This window comes from Ictidomys tridecemlineatus, chromosome 11 (genome assembly GCF_052094955.1).
Source record: "Ictidomys tridecemlineatus isolate mIctTri1 chromosome 11, mIctTri1.hap1, whole genome shotgun sequence".
NCBI classification, from domain to species: domain Eukaryota; kingdom Metazoa; phylum Chordata; class Mammalia; order Rodentia; family Sciuridae; genus Ictidomys; species Ictidomys tridecemlineatus.
In genome coordinates this window covers 26,282,364-26,300,679 of record NC_135487.1, presented here as the reverse complement: position 1 = coordinate 26,300,679, position 18,316 = coordinate 26,282,364, and positions in this window count along the sequence as shown.

Sequence of the window (18,316 nt, the reverse complement as noted above, 5' to 3'; positions counted from 1 at the left end):
GTGTGTGTGTGTGTGTGTGTGTGTGTGTGTGTGTGTGTGTATGCATGCACATGGGCATGTTGGTGTGAAAGTGAAGGTATGTGTGTTTGCAAACATTTTTCTGTGTGGGAGGTTGAGTATTTCAGCATTGCGCATCCTGACTCGGTTGGTCTGTGTGTGTGTTGACATAACATCTACACTTGAGCATTTGTGCAGATTCTGCCTCATTAGACGATCTGTAACCTTCTGAGGTTAAATCGTGGGTTTCTTTCTTTTTGGTAGATTAGCTAGACTCTAAAGATGACCCTTAATGAGCCCCTGGCTCTTGATATTTGTGCTCTTAGGTAGTCCTCTCCCACTGGGAGGCTGGACTGGCATGTGACTCAATTTAACCCAGAGAGTGCAGAGAGGTGATGCTACGCCAGGTCCAGGTTTACACTTGAGGGAGGTCTTGAAGGGTCTTCTCTTGTGTCTTTTGAGGTCCTGAGCTGCCATGTGAGAAGTCAGGCTGCCATGAGGCAGTCATCACCTAGAAAGGCCACGTGGGGGAGAAGGCCTGAGGTTCCAGGGAAAAGGAGGAAGATCCTTTCTGACAAGACACTGTCCCCCAACAAGCAGGTGATGTACGAAGGAACAATCTGGGATGTTCCATCCTAGCTCAGTTCCCGAGTGACTGCACACCCAGCTGTCATCCCAGGTAGCAGCAGAAGAGCCACCCAGCGGAGCCCAGTCAGTCCTTCAAATCATCCCTCCACGAGAAGGCTGTTGTCTGGAACCTCTAACTTTAGGGGAGATGTGTCAGCCACAATAGGTGATTGAAATACTGGGCAACAGGTTCCCCTTCCTGTCTCTAGCTCCACCTGGGAAAGGGCTGATGGTTGGTGGGACTGACGAGGAGGCTGAGGCCATGGCTCCCCTCTCTCCCTCACTCCCTCCCCTTTCTCCCACATCCTGCCTGCGTTGGGAGGAGCTTGGGCTCTGGCTTGGATCTCTTTAGTGAATGGTTGTGGTGTTTGTTGTCTTGCCTGGGAGCCCCTCAAAGTGAGTTGTGGGCCTTTTGGAATCCCACCAGCAGGCCACCAGGCCGACAGGTGACTATCTATGAGGATGATTTCATCAAGGGGGACACCCACTGAACGGTCCCTGGAATCCCAATGGGTAAGGCCACTCAGCACATTCAAACTGGGAGGCATAGCCGCTGGCCCCTAGCTAGGGCCTAAGCTGTGGCCTTATGCTGGGGTTCAGACCCCACTGAGGACTGCTTGCAATTACATACAAACAAATAAAAAAGAGGATCATAGATCTGGATAAAGATCTGGGGGAAAAACTTCACCGTAGGAGTAGAAAAAGAAGACAGCAAAATCAGTCCAAGGCAGTGGGTGGTTGGAACAGCAATCCGAGCTGGGGCGAGGCGGGGATTTCTCATGGAGGCTCAGCCATGGACCCTGTTGGGTAGGGGTGAGAGGAGGTTGCAGCAGCAGAGAAACTCTCAACTCCTCTGCTTTCTTAGGCCATAAGCACAAACAGAGAGGGACTCACAGTAGGGCACAGGGCTGTTTCCTAGAAGCCAGGGCCCCCAGAAGACCGAGAATCAGGAATGACTTCCCATTTCTGCTTCTTTCTCATCTCCCTGAGATGAGATCTTCCTCTCTTCCTCACAACCCAGAGGTGCAGCCTGGCACCTTCCAGACCCAGGATTGATGTGCAGTGCCAGCCACTGAAGAAAGGAACTGGCTGGGGCAACCGGCAACCCACCGTCGGAATTCCTGGGAGAGAGAGTTCTGATTGGTTCCCCTTGGTCAGGGTTCTCCCTGCTCCAATCAGCTACGGTGAGGTCAGCGTCAGGTATTCCAAACATGGCTTCCAGACTTGCCTCTGCTCATGGTTCAATTTCAGATTTCCTGGAAGATATTCAATGTGTCCAACCTCTGAGACAGTGAGCATTCAGGGCATTGGCTACATAGGCCTATTTTTTTTTTCACTGTGATGAGTTCCATGATACAAGCAAGGTGCCTGGGGGACAATTCAAGAAGGGGGACAATTGTCAAAATGCGGGGTGGGCCCCTGCATGACCCTGAGAGTGAGCACCTCCCGAAATTTGCACCCAGTCCTCCAGTCCTGGCCCTGCTGAGGGGAGTTAGCACTCCTACTGCCTGCAACACCAGTTCTCTGGACAGTGGCAGCCTCTAGCAGACAGTGGAAGTCCAAAGTCATCTCCTTGGCTCCAGGAGGACACCTGGATCGTGCTGGGGGTTGGTGGTAAAGGGGGCAGCACTTCATGAGATGTCAGAGGGCACGTGGCAGTGTGGGTAGACTGGAAATACTCCTGGGAGTTCCTGGAGGTTTGGGCAGGATCTCAAGGTGGGAGAGGGGCAAGGGGGGTGGTTAGAGTTCCCTCAGGGTGAGTGGTGGGCAGAGCCAGAGAAATGTCAACTTGTCACCATTAATATGAACTTGCTCTTAAATCTCAGAATGGGCGATTTTGCAAAGAGGTCACATCAGTTGGTGATATATTTTCCCATGTCCAGAGCCATCTAATCACGCCAACAGTTCTGGAAAGCACAGGCTCCCATGGATACACATGCAAACTGAGGCCAACGGCAAGAAACCCTGTCGAATCTTCCTCTTTAATTTCCAACTCTTATCTACCTCACATAAACCAAGGGAAGCATGACTCAGGTGCTCTGAATTTTCAAACCTGTGACCGCCCTCCCCAACCTGGCATGCTCACAGTCAGTGCTCAGACCCTTGCACACTGTTTTGTTGTGAGCATCAATCTTCTCTGTCTGATTCACCCCCCTTCTGCACCACACTGCCCCAGGTGTCTCTGGGATTGTAGCAGACAATCCACAGCTCCTGCTCGGCTACGAGTTTCTAGTTCTGTTCCTTGGTATCTCCTAGGTCCCCTCACCTTGAGGGAGAGCAGAAGGACAAAGCCCAAGCAGGTGGCAGCTAGGAGGACCTAGGGCTGTGGGCACCTCTCCTGATCTAATAGTCTTTCACAGAGCCCCAGGTCCCCTGCCAGGAAGCCACAGAGTCTTTGAAGCTAGAGCCTGTGTTACTCTTCATTTAAAAAAGACAAATCTTAAAAACAGCGAAACACACACATTAAACACTTCCTCCTGCCTGCTGTAGCGGTGGCTGCATCAGCCTTCAGCTTACCTGCGAGGAACCTGTGCCGGGTGAGCTCCGTTATCTTCAGGCTTGATGGAAGGCTGCCTCTAAAACACATTTGCAAGGAATATGCTGCGAGTTTGAAGGAAATGCAAAGCAATACTCCACTAAATAACCCTCGGGTCAAAGAGGAAATCACAATGGAAATAAGAAGATATTTTGAACTGAACAGAAATGAAAATAGGAACACATCAAACGTGTGGGATGCAGCTAGAATATTCAGAGTAGACGTTTTTAACCTTGGGCAAGAATTCAGGGACCCTGTAAACTTGGCTGAGAAAAATACACACACACACACACACACACACACACACACACACACACACAAAGTGTTTTAAATAACCTGGGGCAGAAATTTAGCATTTCCTTCAGTGAGGACTATAGGCAGCAGACCACAATTGAGTGAGTAGTATGCATGACTTTGTCACCAATATCACATATATTGAATGGACACTGCCTATCAATTTAAGGATCGAGGCAATTTATTTTTTCTGCCTTGGTCTCACAATGTGCACTCAGGCTTGCACAGATCCAGAGACACAAATGGCAATGTTTATGTTTTTATGAGCTGTGTGAGCATAAACACTGAGGAAAGATGCTTAGAATTTTGCCAAAGAGGTGACAGGGGCAAGATTTTCAGGCTATGGTACATGGAAACGTCTGCAAGTAAATCTTGCAAAGAAGCCAATTTATCCAATTCAAATAACAGTCTAAAAAGGTCTCCGATCCACTATCAGTCTCACTTTAAAAAAAAAAAAGACACTTTTATTTTGAAATAATTATTCACAGAAACTGCAATGATAGTAGAAAGAGGGTCTGGCAGACCTTCACCCAGGGCGATATGCCTTAGTTACATAAGATGTAACCTGTGGGGACACTAGCTACATTTTATGCAGCTGCAGTATGTCAAAACCTGGATATTGACAATGGAGGAAAGAGTGTATATAATTTTATGTCATCTGTCAAGACACACGTATAGATTTGTGTGACCACCAGAATCAAGACTCAAGACCACCAGCCTATCCCCATGAAGGTCTCCTTTGGGCTACTCCTTTTGGTCCACACCCTTCCATTTTTATAATTTTGTCATTTTAAGAACATTATATATTTGTCAATTAAAAATAATTAATGAATAAAAGACTGTTATTTAAGTGGAATCACACATCTGAGACTTTTGAGACTGGCTTTTTTTTTTTTTCTCACCCAGATACCGTCCTTGGGATCCATCCGGGTTGTAGTGTGTGTCAATAATTTATTTCTTGTTATTGCCGCAGAGTGTTTTATGATATAGAAGTACTAGTTAGTTTAACTGTTCACTGACTGGAGGACATCTTGGTTGTTTACAGTCTTGGGCTACAGGAGCAAATTGTGTACCTATTTTTGCGTGGACATGTTTTATTCCTCTGGGATAAATGCCCAGGAGCATAAATGAGTTGTAATGGTGTCTGCTTAGCTTTTAAGGAAAGGTCCGGAATCTTTTCCAAAGCATGGTACCATCTTATATTCCCATCAGCAAAGCATGAGGTCTCTGGTTTCTCTGCATCTCCACCAGTGTTTAGTATTGCTCCTGTTCTTTTTTTACTTGTGCTGTTCTATTAAATGTGTACTGATCACTTATTGCAATTTTAATTTACACTCACAATGGCTAGTTGAAGTTCATGGGCTTATTTATCACCTTATATTCTCTGGGGTGAGATTTCTCCTCATGTTTTTTTTTTTTTTACTCAATTTTCTTATTGTTTTTTTTTTTACTGTTGAATTTTTCAAGTTGTGAAAAGACGCACATAAAATTTATCATCTATCATTTTTAAGTATAGTTCAAAAATTGTTAAGTATATTTCCATTGACATGAAAATGATCTCCATAACTTTCTCATCTTGCAAAACTGAAAGTCTGCCCATTAAGAAAACTCCCCAATTCCCCCGAGCCAGCCCCTTATAGCCACCATCCGACTCTCTGTTTCTACGAACCCGACTGCACTTAGACTTCTCATATAAGTGGAATCACATGCTATTCATCTTTTGTAGCTGGCTTATTTCACTTAGCACAATGTCCTCAAGGTTCATGGATGATGGAACAGGTATCAGAATTTCCTTCCTTCTTGAGGCTGACTTATATATATATATATATATATATATATATACACATTCCATATTTTGTCTATCTGCTCGTTCACCAATGGATGTTTGAATTGTTTCTGCCTTTTGGCTATTGTGAATCATGATGCTATGATACAACTATCTCCTTGAGATCCTGCTTTCAACTATTTTGTTTATACCCAGAAATAGAACTGCCAGATCATTTGGTAATTTTATTTTTAATTTTTTTTAATATATATATATTTTTAGTTGTAGATGGACACAATACCTTTATTTAGTTTATTTATTTTTATGTGGTGCTGAGGATCAAACCCAGGGCCTCACACGTGCAAGGAAAGCGCTCTACCACTGAGCCCCAGCCCCAGCCCTGATTTTTAACTTTTTGAAGGACTGCCACACTGTTCTCTGCCGCGTCTGTGCCATTTTACATTCCCTCCAAAGGTGCACAAGGGTCCCAATTTTTCCACATTCTCAATACTTGCTCATTTCTTTTTTTTTTTTAAAAAAAATATTAGAGATATTAGTGGGTAGGATACCGTATTGAGTTTTGAAAATATATATTCTCGATACTAGTCCTTTATGAGGTATGTGCTTTGAAAAACATTTCTCCCACTCTGTTTTTGTCTTTGTCCTCTGAACATGGTTCTTTTCAGTGCATATTTTATACCTTTGATGAAGTCTAATTTGCATTTTTAAAATTTTATCAATCATGCTTTTAGTGTCATGTATAATAACTCTTTATCAAACCCTAGGTTCATAGGATTGGCTCTTATGGTTTTTTTCCTAAAAGTGTTCATGGTTTTATGTTTATGTTTAATCTATGTTACATTTGAGTTGGTTTTTATATATAAGGTATTAGGTTTAGGTCAAGTTTCTCTTTTCTGGCTTATGACTATCTAAATGCTCCAACATCAGTCTTTGGAAACATTGTGTTCATTCCTTTAGCCTGTTGATAGGTTGAATTACACTGATTGATTTTCAAATACTGAACCAGGCTCACATTTTTGGAATAAATTCTACTTGATTATGGTGTACAATTCCTTTTATATGTTGTTTTACATGATTTGAGACTCTTTTTCTAGGTGTGTACACACATTTAAAATTACTAAGTCTTTTTGGTGAAATGATCCTCTAATTATGTTATGTATATTTCTGTCCATGGTAATTTTGTTCGGAATGTATTTCATCTAATGTTAATAGAGTCATTCCTGCTTTCTTTTGCCTGGTGTTTACATGATATCTCTTTCTTTTTTCTTTTGTTTTCAATCTGCCTCTATTGTTATTTTTTTTTTAAATGAGCTCCTGGTAAACATCATGTAATTAGACCATTTAAAAAATTAATTCTGTCAGTCTCCATCTTTTTCTTGGTACATTTAAATCATTTACATTTAATGTAATTACTAATGTGTTAAGATTTAAGTCTCATTATATTTTTTGCTTTCTGGTTTTTCCTTTTTGTTTTTGTTTCTCTATTTTCTTTTTCCTGCCTACTTGAATATTTTCTAGAGTTCCTTTGAATTGTCCATTGTATTACGAATATATTTTTAAATATCTGAAAAGGTGGTTTCTATAGGTATCACTAATTCTTATCACAGTCTACCACCAGTATCAAATTTTGTCAATTTGAGTGGTAAGAAACCTTATCTCTCTTTGTATTCCTTTACCCTTCCCTATTTATAATATAATTGTCTTAAATATTTCTTCTTGATACACTAAGAAACCACATGAGCATTATAATTATTTTCGCTTGAAACATCAAACACAACTTGGAGAACTCAAGAGAAGAATTAAGTTGACTTTATTTCCCTGTGTTTTCTTCTTTCCTGATGTTCCAAGTTTCATATTGTATCATTTCCTTTCTGTATTCTGTCATTTTTCTACCTTCAAGTTCAAGTTTACTTAGTGATTCTTTTAAGGTTGATCTGTTAGCCACAGATTCTCTTGGTTTTCTTTCATCTGAGAATATCTCGATTTCGTTTTCACTTCTGAAGGATATTTTTGCTGGGTGTAGGTTTCTGGTTTGACAGCTCTTTCCTTTCACCACTTGAAAAATGTTATGCCACTTCCTTTTGGCACCTGCAGTTCTGATGAGAAATCGCTGCCATTTGGATTGTTTTACACCTATAAGTAAGGTGTCGTTTTTCTCCTGCGGCTTTCAAGGGTTTTTTTCTTGGTCCTTAGTTTACAGAAGTTTGGCTGTAGCCTGTCTTCAAATTCATGCTGTTTGGGATTCACTGAGCTTAAATTTGTGGGTATGTGTCTTTGTCAAATTTATAAAACTTTAGTGATTATTTCTTTGAATATTTTTTCAGCTCACCCTCTTTTTCTTCTTCTCATTCTCTGGTGACATGAATGTTAGATCTTTAATATTAAAGTTTCACAATTCCTTGAGGTTGTGTTCATTTTTAGTCTGTTTTCTTTCTGTTGTTCAGATCCAGTTATTTCTAGTGTTCACTGGCTCTTTCCTCTGTCTTCTACATCTACACACAAGCCAGTCCACAGAGATGTTTTATTTTGGTTACTGTATTTTTTTCAGCTCTGAAATCTTCATTTGATTTTATTCTGTCGTGTGTGTGTGTGTGTGTGTGTGTGTGTATGTGTGTATGTGTGGTTTTAAATCAGGACTCCATGCATGTCTTCTTTCCATCTTCTAGTTTGCTGAAATAGAAATTATATAGGTATGTATATTCAAAGTTTGTTTCAAATGTGTCTAATTTCTTGTCAAGTTGTTTTTATAATGGTCACTCTAAAATTCTTGTCAGATAATTCTAGCCCCTGTGGCATCTCAGTGTTGCCATCTATGGAGGGTCTCTTCTCATTCAATTGAGATTTTCCTGGTTCTTGATATCATCAGTGCTTTTAGATTCAAACCTGAGTGGGTGCATGGTTACTCTGGATCTCTATTTCAGTCAGTTCCTCTGAGTGACCGAGAGCAGGAGTTCTGTGTCTTTCAGGAGGATGGAAGTCCAGTTTTCCCATCATCCTCTAGGGGCCCCTGAGTCAGGGAGGAACTTCTGACTGCAGGGTGGGCAGTGGTGGTGGAGCTCAGGCCCTCGCTGATGCCACCGTGGCTGCAAGAGGCACGATGCCTCAGTTCTGGTCCCCACGTGGCCTGCACTAGCAGGATGGAGGTGGAGTGGCTGTGAAGGTCCTGGTTCTCTAGGTAGCACAAATGACCCAAAGTGAGAGTAGACCTCAAACGGATCATCAAGTCAGCAGCAGAGTCCATCAGACAGGCATCGGAGGGGCTCATTTTGGGGGTGGAAAATGGCCATTGGTGACAGAGGGGCTCTGATTTTTATAGGTGAGGGTGAATTAATCGCTGGAGACTGAGGCAGAATGTGTGGGTTTGGGCAGTCAGGAAAAAAGTCATAAAAAGCCCGAAACTTATTGTTACCAGGAAGAAATGAAAGCTCAGCACCCGGCTGGAGCCCACTGTTTGCTTCTTTCCCCGGAAATCATTGTTACCCGGAGCTTCACTATTTTCTTGTCTCTTTCCAGGACTCACGGGCAGTGGGAAAAGGTGAAAGTCCAGGGCCCAGCGTTCAATGTTAGAGGCCCATGGTCACTGGGAAGGGATGAGTGTTTCCCTCTTCTTTCCTCCTCCCAGGCCACAATGCCCGCCTGTTGTCCCCAGGAGCCATCTTGGGGGATGTTATTTTCCACACTCCTTCTCTGTAGGCCTCAGGTGACACCACTGGGTAGGAAGGGGAGGGTCTCCTCCTTGTCTCTCTGAGCCCCCACCAAGGAGCCTAATTACCGTAGTGGGGAGGAAATCCCAGATCTCTATCTGTCCTTTCTGAGGCTACCCTAGTGGGTGGTGGGGACACCTTGTTGCCATCTGGGGAGGGTGGAATTCTAAGCTCCCCACTCAGTCTTGCCAGGAGGGATGAGAAGGGGACTTCATCCCCACCTCCTGCCCCCAGGGGCCATGTTTGGCAGTACAGCAGTCATCTTCTAGAAGTTTCCTCTTGCTAAGCTGTTTCCTTCTTGGTCCTTTGTCTAGAGAGAGCAGGCCTGTCCTCAGAGCCTTTCTTTGCTCTTTGTGTTTTGGTCTGTCGTCATTGACATTTTCAGGTTGCCGGCTTCTCCAGCACCCAGGGGGACAGGGGAGGCCAAAAGACAATCCAGAGAGCTCAGGGCCACGTCACGCGGTGGGTCCCGGAGTCCCCAGCCAGTCCGTCTTCTTTTCTCCATCTTCCCAAGTCTTATATTTGTTTTATCTCTAACAGGCTGGGGTTTGTCGACCTAGGAAAGACAAAGAGATTAAAGCTGAAGCAGAATCAGGTTTTGCCTGGGAATAGGATGGCGACGTGAACGCACCTTCCATGCTCACTATGGGTGGGTTTAAAGAGGCTGAAGGCAAAAATGAGGAGGATTACAGAAGGCATTTGGAAACAATAATCTTTGGCCACAAGGATTAATACCAAGAGCGATGTCAGTCCAAGACTGTTAGACAACTGCTGGGCAGAGGTCCTTGCAGAAGTGGTTTTTGTATAGGGTTGGGATGGCCTTTGAGGAAGGTCGTGGCTCTGGCAGAGTCTTTAATCCTGGTTACTATCAGGCCATCAGGTGTCAGAACCCTTCCCTCCCACAACCTCCTGCTGAAGCCAGGATTGAAGATAAGCAGTCAGTACAGACAGACAGTTGGGTCAGGGGAGGCTACTTTGGGCATGGGAATTTGGAGACTGTCCCTGAGGAATTGAAATGTTAGCGCCCTCAGAGCCCTTTCTCCACCCTTTTCAGGATAACTGGTCCTTGCACCAACCCTGCTGCTAAGGTAACCTGTCCCAGGGATGGTCCCTCCCTACAGGGAGTGGTAACAAGTTGTTAATTAATGCTCCCTGGGCCCCCTTTCTGTCTGAATCACTCCACCTTGGCCCCTCCAGCTTCTCACCTGGGCCATCTCCTGGGTCTGTGCCAGAAGGATAGAGATGGGGGGAAGAGAGGAGGAGAACAGGAAGCCTAGGACATAGAAAAAGGCAGAACACCCCGCTTCTTGAGATACCAGCTATGGCCCGCTTCTCCTATGTCTATGTTACCCCCTTTAAAAATGGCGAGCTTCTCTAATGTCTGCTTCAACATGTGAGGAAGCAGAACTCGTCACCGGTAACCAGCGGTTATCACTGCTCTGTTTATTTTTGTTTGTTAGTGTGGACACCATCAAATCCATTCTGATTCTAAAAACTTTCACAGGTTTTTAGCTACAGGAAGAATAAGGAGAAGTCCATTAACTCCTAGAAGCAGATGTCCAGACCAGTCTCATTTACTCAGACAATGATCTAGAAAAGAAAGAACAACAACAATCAAAGAAAAAAAAATCAAGCTTTTTGTAGACGTTGGGGACAGTTTGATTATTTTACCTTAAGGCAATGTCAGCAAACTGAAGAGCCAGGCGGCCTGAAGTCTTTGACATCCCCATAACTAATCCCAGACCTTGGTATGATTATTAATAGGGTACCTCAAAAGCTTGGCCTTATGGACTTTTGATTGTGTTCAACCTTGAAGGAAGGAAAAACTTGCTAAATAAGCTGGTTTGGTGAGTCACTTTATCATTAAGGCGAACAATGGATTCATTCAGCCCACTGACGGTCCACACTTAGTTTTGGTGTCACAACATTGGCTAGATGCTGTCCTTGAGGAATGGGTGTATATTAATGGGGCTAGTAAAACCGACCAAAGCTGGGGGTATAGGGGGACAGGGGTCTGAAATTGAGAGCAACTTCCTTATGCTGTGAAGGAAAGCTGAGGGTCAGCCCCCCAGGGCCCAGCAGAAGCCAAGGAAGCTGACCATGGAGAAGCCCCCACCCAGGCCTAACCAGATCTGCAAGCTACATTTTTTTTTTTTTTGCCTTTTCTCTCAACTTTACCACCTTTTCTCCTTTAAAAGCTTTGCCTGCCCTCGGAGATTTTGAAGATAGAACTTTTGAAACCATAAATTTCTTCTGTCAAAAGTGACTTTGAATAAAACCTATTTTCTTACCGATTTAACGCTGAATATTTCTGGAGACTCAAGCATTTAGTGAGATTATGCACTACCATGTCTAGACTGAGCTTAGAGTGAGTTCTAAAAGATTTGTAATTCAATATTAATTAAAACGGGGCCAGTATTGGTGCAGCCAGCTGGGAGCAATTATCCTGCCCTGGAGCAAGATGGTTGAAGCTGCCAGCCATCTCTGAGCAGGAGGCCACTAAGACCCTTGTGGCTAGCTGGTCCTGCAGGTGGACATAAGGGAAGGTCCCATGGTGGCCTGCAGACTTCTAAGTCCTGGGGGATTTGTCCCTCTCCCTTCTAAAGTCACAACTACTTAAAATTGCCTTATTGGTAAGGAAAACAGGTATGGGTGTATTGGACGGTCCATATTAGCTGTCCCACCTGGGCACACACTAAGGATTTTAACTCTGCTGCTTAAGGCTTTGGACTTCCAATGGGACATTTTGCAACACCAGGTGGTCTGAGAACTATCTGCCGATAGGGCTTGAGTGTGATGTTTGGGGCTTGACTAAGCCATTTGTGTTTGGGGTACAGTTAGGAAGAAAGGGACTTTGAGAAGCTCATCCAGAAGGTGCACAGTGAGGGTCTGGTCACCTCCACAGCCCCATTAAGCGATCCCACTCATCCTTTGGTGTTTGGGGCTTTTCCAAGACTCATAAAGATTGTCTGCCGGTTGTGGGGAAGGATTCCTAAGAGCAGGGTGTTTTACTGACCCCAGACATTTCCTGAGCATACTCCTGCCAGTTATCAGCCTGGACTCACTCTATTCAAAAAGAAATGGGGCCCGACTTGGTGGCGCACGCCCAGAATCCCAGCAGCTCTGGAGGCTGAGTCAGGAGGATTGAGAGTTTAAAGCCAGCCTCAGCAAAAGCGAGGCGCTGAGCAACTCGGCTGAGCAACTGGGTGAGACTCTGTCTCTAAATAAAATACAAAATAGGGCTGGGGGTGCTGGGGCTGGGGCTCAGCGGTAGCACACTTGCCTGGCATCTGTGAGGCACTGGGTTTGATTCTCAGCACCACATATAAATACATAAATAAAATAAAGGTCTATAAATAACCAAACCAAACCAAACAAAACAAAGGGCTGGGGATGGGGGTCAGTGAGCCAGTGCCCCTGAGTTCAAAGCCTGGTGCCAAAACAAAACCAAACCAGAAATGGACAAAATTTATTCACAATCACTTTATTTTGAGTTTATGGCTTTTTTTCTCTGGTGAGTTTACTTCTTTTTTGGATTCTGTGAGCTGCAGTTATATATTTTCGTTTCGTCTGATTACAGGCTTATTTTTTGTATCTGAATTTTTATCTGTGTTTCTGAAAAGAAACTCATTATTCAAGCTTTGCTGGCCTTAGACTTTAAGATGTAAGTTTCCCACCTGGCCTCAACTTTGAAATAACAAATTTAAGACTTACAGACATATTTTTCTATGTCAGAACAAAAGTCTGCTTTTAAGACTAGCAAATGGAAAAAATCTAAACTTTATGATTTTCTTGTATGCACCTGTGTGTTCATATGCTTATATGTTGTCTGTTTGCATGGTACTAAACCAACTTATAGATAAGTAGCACATACCATAAAAACTATTAAGTTAGCCCAATGCCTTTTGATTCACATAATTTTAGTAAGTCTGTGATGATTTAAACTTGTTGGTAATGAGGTTGTCTTTAAAATTTAGTAACTCTTGTTTCTGGCCTGCTAACCAATTTGGATAGATGTCTCTAGATTATGAAAATAGAATGTCCGCTGTTTCCTATATATAGCAACACTTTAGGTTTTTTTTGTCAAAGAAATAACTTAAAATGTCAACTATACTTGATTTCCAGGAGTAATCTGAAGATAGCTAATAAATTGAGTAAATTAAATAAATACATAGGATGGGCATTTATAGAAACTAGATTTAAAAATCCTTTGTTTTGCTACAAAAGTCCACTAAAAAAAGCTTTTCCAGATAGAATCAATGGTTACTAAAAAATGTTTGTTATGTGGTCTATGCCAGCAGTCTTTGATAGAAACTTCGGGAGCATACCTACTTCTTTTGTAATAGGTGAGCTATTGTTATTTTTTCTATTTATTCTTTGGTTAGATTGGATACAAAAATTATTTTGTTTTTACAAGGAAACCTTAATTTGGAGTTAGAAATCTTAGGCTTTTCAACTCTCAAAGATGTTGTGTTTTCTTTTGATGACTTTGTTTATCTACATAAGACATTTGTGGTTTGTCTAACATATTAATTGTTCAATAGATTCAGAAATTCACAAGTGAGATTATGCATTACAATGTCTAGACTGAGCTTAGAGTGAGTTCTGAAAGATTTATAATACAATATTAATTAAAACATAGTGAAAGAACTCTTAAACTTAAGGAAGTTAGCTGTATTTTGAACTTGTTCCAGGCCTGAGATAAGTCATAGGAAATAACAAAAAACAAAAAAATTTAAAATGCAAATTTGAAATACTAATAACCTACGTAAGTTTTCTGTTTCTGATTTCTGGAGTAACATCGTTTTATAGTAAGCAAAAATTGTGGTTTTTTGTTGTAGCTGTTGTCAATTGGTCATAATAAATCCTAACAGTACTTCAAATATTAACAATTGGTTGAAATCTAAACCTTTATTCAGTAACTCAAATGTTACATTCCAGAATTGTTTTTTTGTACTGGGATTTCACCGAAGGGTGTTTCACTACTGAGCCACATCCCCAGCCCTTTTGGAATTTTATTTTGAGACAGGGTCTCGCTAAGTTGCTTAGGGCTTCGATAAATTGCTGCGACTGGCTTTGAGCTTGAGATCCTCTTCCCTCAACCTCCCATGCTCCTGGGATTACAAGCCTGTGCCATCGGGCCAGCCAGAATTTTCATTGCTATAGTCTTTATATTGAATATGAGAAATTGGATGTTCGATAAGTTTTCACACATAAGTTTCAAAAACTAGTTTGCCTAGTTAAAATTTATTTTCATAACTTCCTTGTTAAAAAATGTTCATGTTGATATACAGACCCTAAATTTGTGATTGTTAAAAATGAAATTGTTGTTAATTAGCCTTCAGTAAAAACAGATTACAATCCTGTTTAAAATGCTCTGTGAACTAACATCAGTCCCTTTGCTAATCAAGAGTTAAAAATGAGATTAGGTGACGTTGCTTACAGAACAACCCAAGTAACTTCCATTTTTGGTTTTGTATTTTCCGCACACACTGCCTGGGTTTTATTGTTCTCATCAGCAAGGTGCTTCATGGCCTTCTGAAAATGTTAAAAAGGATTTTGTTCTATGTCTGATGTCAAAAGTCTAGTAAGGCTTAAGTTTTAGAGGAACTAAAAGTAACTTTCAAAATGCAATCATTTCTAAGTAGGATCCAACAGCTTGACAATAACTGAACTGCTTTTAGTAATGTGTGCAAAGACCTGGCTTAAAGAGCAAAGATTTTATGTTTTATTGAGATAATTTCTTATGTTTTCTGCTGATTTCATTATGTTATTAATTGCATAAAAGGAAAATAAGTCCTATAACTGTTAAGGTTTATTCAAATCCTCATTTGTTCTAAAGTCTCTTTTTGATTTGTAACGCTAGTTGAATGAACTATTTTTATAGTAATGTTGTGTTTTATTGATAGAAATGCTCTAAAGCTTCAAAAATCTGCCTGGATATAATGCTGTTAATTATGATTATAGTTCCAACATATTGCAGGGGTAACTAAATTGTTTTGCTAAGTTCTTTAATAATAACACCTTCTGTAGAGTTTGTAGTCATTTTTACATAATGTGAGCGCTTTCTCTGTAGTTAATAAGGGATGCTCCTCTTTGTTCTTCCTCTAGCTCAAGACAAATTAGTTGAAGATTTTCATGTGGGGTATGTGGGGCTGTTTTAACAAGGTGTTTCCTCAGTGGAACTGTTTACATCGGGACTTAGTTTACAAAGCCCATTTTCGCATATTTGTAGGTTCTTAATCCCATGAAATGACATTAATTCTTATAACTTGTGTTTAAGATTTTTGCAGTTCTGTAAACTGTCCCTAAATGCTAATTATTATTATGGGATGTGGGTTGAACTTTCTATCCAGATGGTGATTAGCCTTGATTTACATAAGGACTCTGGATAACAGGCCCTCTTTAAGGCAGAACTTAATAAACGACGTCTTACAGACAAGTTGCTTTCCTTTGATTAGATAAAGACGATAGAACTAAAGAGATGGTGTACATTAATTCAAGTCTATTATACAGACTGAATTGCTTTGCTCTTATTAATGCCTTATATTTTTTTCTGGCTTAAGAGCTCATTTTCCCAAAACTTTGTGTTGCTTGAAATTGGCTAAAGTGGGTGAAGGGAAAGCGAGGAATGAGAGTTGGGTGAGCGAGACGTGAAAGACGGAGACCAGGCAGAGATACCCTCAAGAGTTTATCTGTCGGAGCTGACGAATAAAGGCCATTTCTCCGAAGCAGAGGGAGGCAAACAGGCCTTCAGGGGGCAGGCTCAGGAATCAGAGCCTGCTGGGTCCCAGTGCCGGGTGGGGGGTGGTGGTGGGGGTTAGGGGTTGGGGTGGTGTGAGGGAGTGGTGACAGGCCCTTGGGCGGGAAAGAAGAACTTTCCGGTACACAAAACAAACGAGTAAGGGCCTTATGACTCTTAAAATGGTGGCTGTCACTTAAGTTGTTCATCCAGATGTTGAGCAAGGACCTTATATTGACCCCTTTTTTTGTATTTTTATTGGGCCCCCTAGGGAACAGGGACGTAGGTCAATCTTCTGTAACTGCTGGGGTGGCATTCGAAACCCTCATTAGGGGCGCGGGGTGTCATTGGAATGGTGACAGAGGTTGAGTGGTGGTGGAATGCTCTCCGCGACAGCCCAGTTTTGGCGAGGGATTGGTATTTCTGTAACCAAAGCTGGTTTATAGTTTGGGTAGAGATTTTCGGATCCATTTTTGAGTTTTAGTTCATGAGCACTCTGTATGTTGGTTTTGATACACACACACACACACACACACACACACACACACACGTAGACAGAACAAACGAGTAAGGGCCTTATGGCTTTTGAAACGCATTAGATTAAGAGCCAACCTTGGTAAATTGGTCTCTGAGCAAAACAGAATGCTAGAGGTCAAAAGTACAGAATTTTAAAAAAACCTTAGGAAAAAAATGATATGGCCATTAATTATTTCATTAAAGTGATTTGAGAGAATGAGAAAGAGAGAGGGGAGGAGGGAGGGAGGGGGAGAGACAGAGAAAGTTTTGAAGTCATTCTTCTGTGTTGCAGGCAAGGGAAAAGTTGAATTGACACTTTTCTTTTGGTCCTAGGCCTCTCATGGAGCCTGTAGAGTCTGTCCTTTGTGTTTCAACGTTAGCTTCAGCGTGGCCGTGGCCAGGGATGTTGTCGCCTGGGGCTTTACAATGGGCTCTGCCAATGGAAGAAGGGAGGAGGTTCTGGGTCCCTTGTTTGTCTAGAAGTAGGGTCTCTGGAGGAATCCAGAGCTTTCGTGGCAAGTGGAAGCCAGGTGGGAAAGCAAGAGGAGCCCAGGGAAGGCTTAGAGTGGAGAAAGGAGAAAGCCTGCACATAAGGGATTTCCTTCCATCTTCCTGAGCAATCGCAAAAGTTATGACGATTTCATAAAATATTGGGATCAAAAATGTCATTAGGTGGCCATGGTCCAAGTCATAGAAGGGCCACGACTGAGTGGAAAGTTGAATTAGGAGCCAAATGGAGTGGGGCTAAGTGGGCGAGGAGGCAGCAGAGGTGAGGCAGATGGGATTCTGGATCGCGAGTTCCCCATGGCGAGCTGGGGTGCTGGAGTGGCTGGAGGCAGGCGTCCCCAGCTCTAGGCCAAACCAGAGTGAGAGAGGGGACAGCCGTGAAAGGGGGTCGTCACCACACAATTCACTGGCTCCGGGGCTGAAGCCTTTCTGGGACTGGGAGAAGGGAGTCCTCACCCACTACTTCCCTAGTTTTAGGATTTGCCCACAGAGAGTCTTGGTGCCCGGCCAGGGCTTTGGAGAGCTCTGCTGAGGAGCTGAGAACCAAGACCCAAGAGTGAACTCCCAAGGGGACGGGATGGGAAGGTCGAGAATCTGGGTGCTGGGCCAAGATCTGGGTTAACTTTTGTCTCTCGAGAGGAGACTTGTCCCTGCCGTCTGTCGGGAGCAGACTTGTGCAGAGGAGGGGAGGGCAGGGGTGAAGTCACCCAAATGAGGCCGGTGTGTGGATGAAGAAGAGGAGCGCTGGGTGAATGGAAGGAGGTGTGTGGTCATTGTCCTGGGTCCTCAGGCCAGGACCCCGAAGCAGTTCAAATCCCCAGAGGGGGGAGCAAAACTGATGGGAGAACGGGATCGAGTCACTGGCACCGATGAAGGAGAGTGGCGCAGGTCTAATCACCCCTGGGACGAGAAGCGGGTTTGTGGTCAGGAGCCTGACGAGGCTGAACTGCAGAAAGAGAGGGACAGCAGCAGCAAGGGGGAGAGAAGTGTTTTGATTGGGCCAGAAAATGGAGGGGGTTTCTGAGATGGATGTGAACGGGCTCGTGGTGTGAGGAATGGAAGGACTTGAGACCTCCCAGACAGTAGTGTCCACCTCGGAAGGGGGTAACGGGAAGGCCCTGGCAGACGGACTAGGGGGTGGTCCTCAGATAAGGGTGAAGGTCAGGGGAGCAGCAGGCAAGTCTGGATGGACGTGTACATAAAGGGAGAAGGAAAGCGTAGCCCCCAACTTTGTGAGGACGTCCCTTCCCATAAGGGGAACAGGACACTGTGGAGTGAACAAAAAGGAGTAGGTGAAAACTAGAGAGCCCAAAGCACAAACAAGGCGAGGTGTCTGTAAGGGCTGGTGAGGTGCACCCTCTCCCCTGGCAATAGAGGTCACAGAATGAGTTGTAGGCCCACAGAAGTCCTTGAGGACTGGATAGGTAGCCCCGGTGTCTAGGAGGAAGGAGACAGGCCTACCTGAAACACGCAGTTACCCCGGGTTCCCGCAGAGTGATGGCCGGGTGACGGGGACCTGGGCCTCGTCAGTCCTCTGTAGCCAGTCCTAAGAGTTGGAAAGGGGAACCAGAAGGGCTGGGTGGCTCAGGGCTACTATGGGCTTGGGA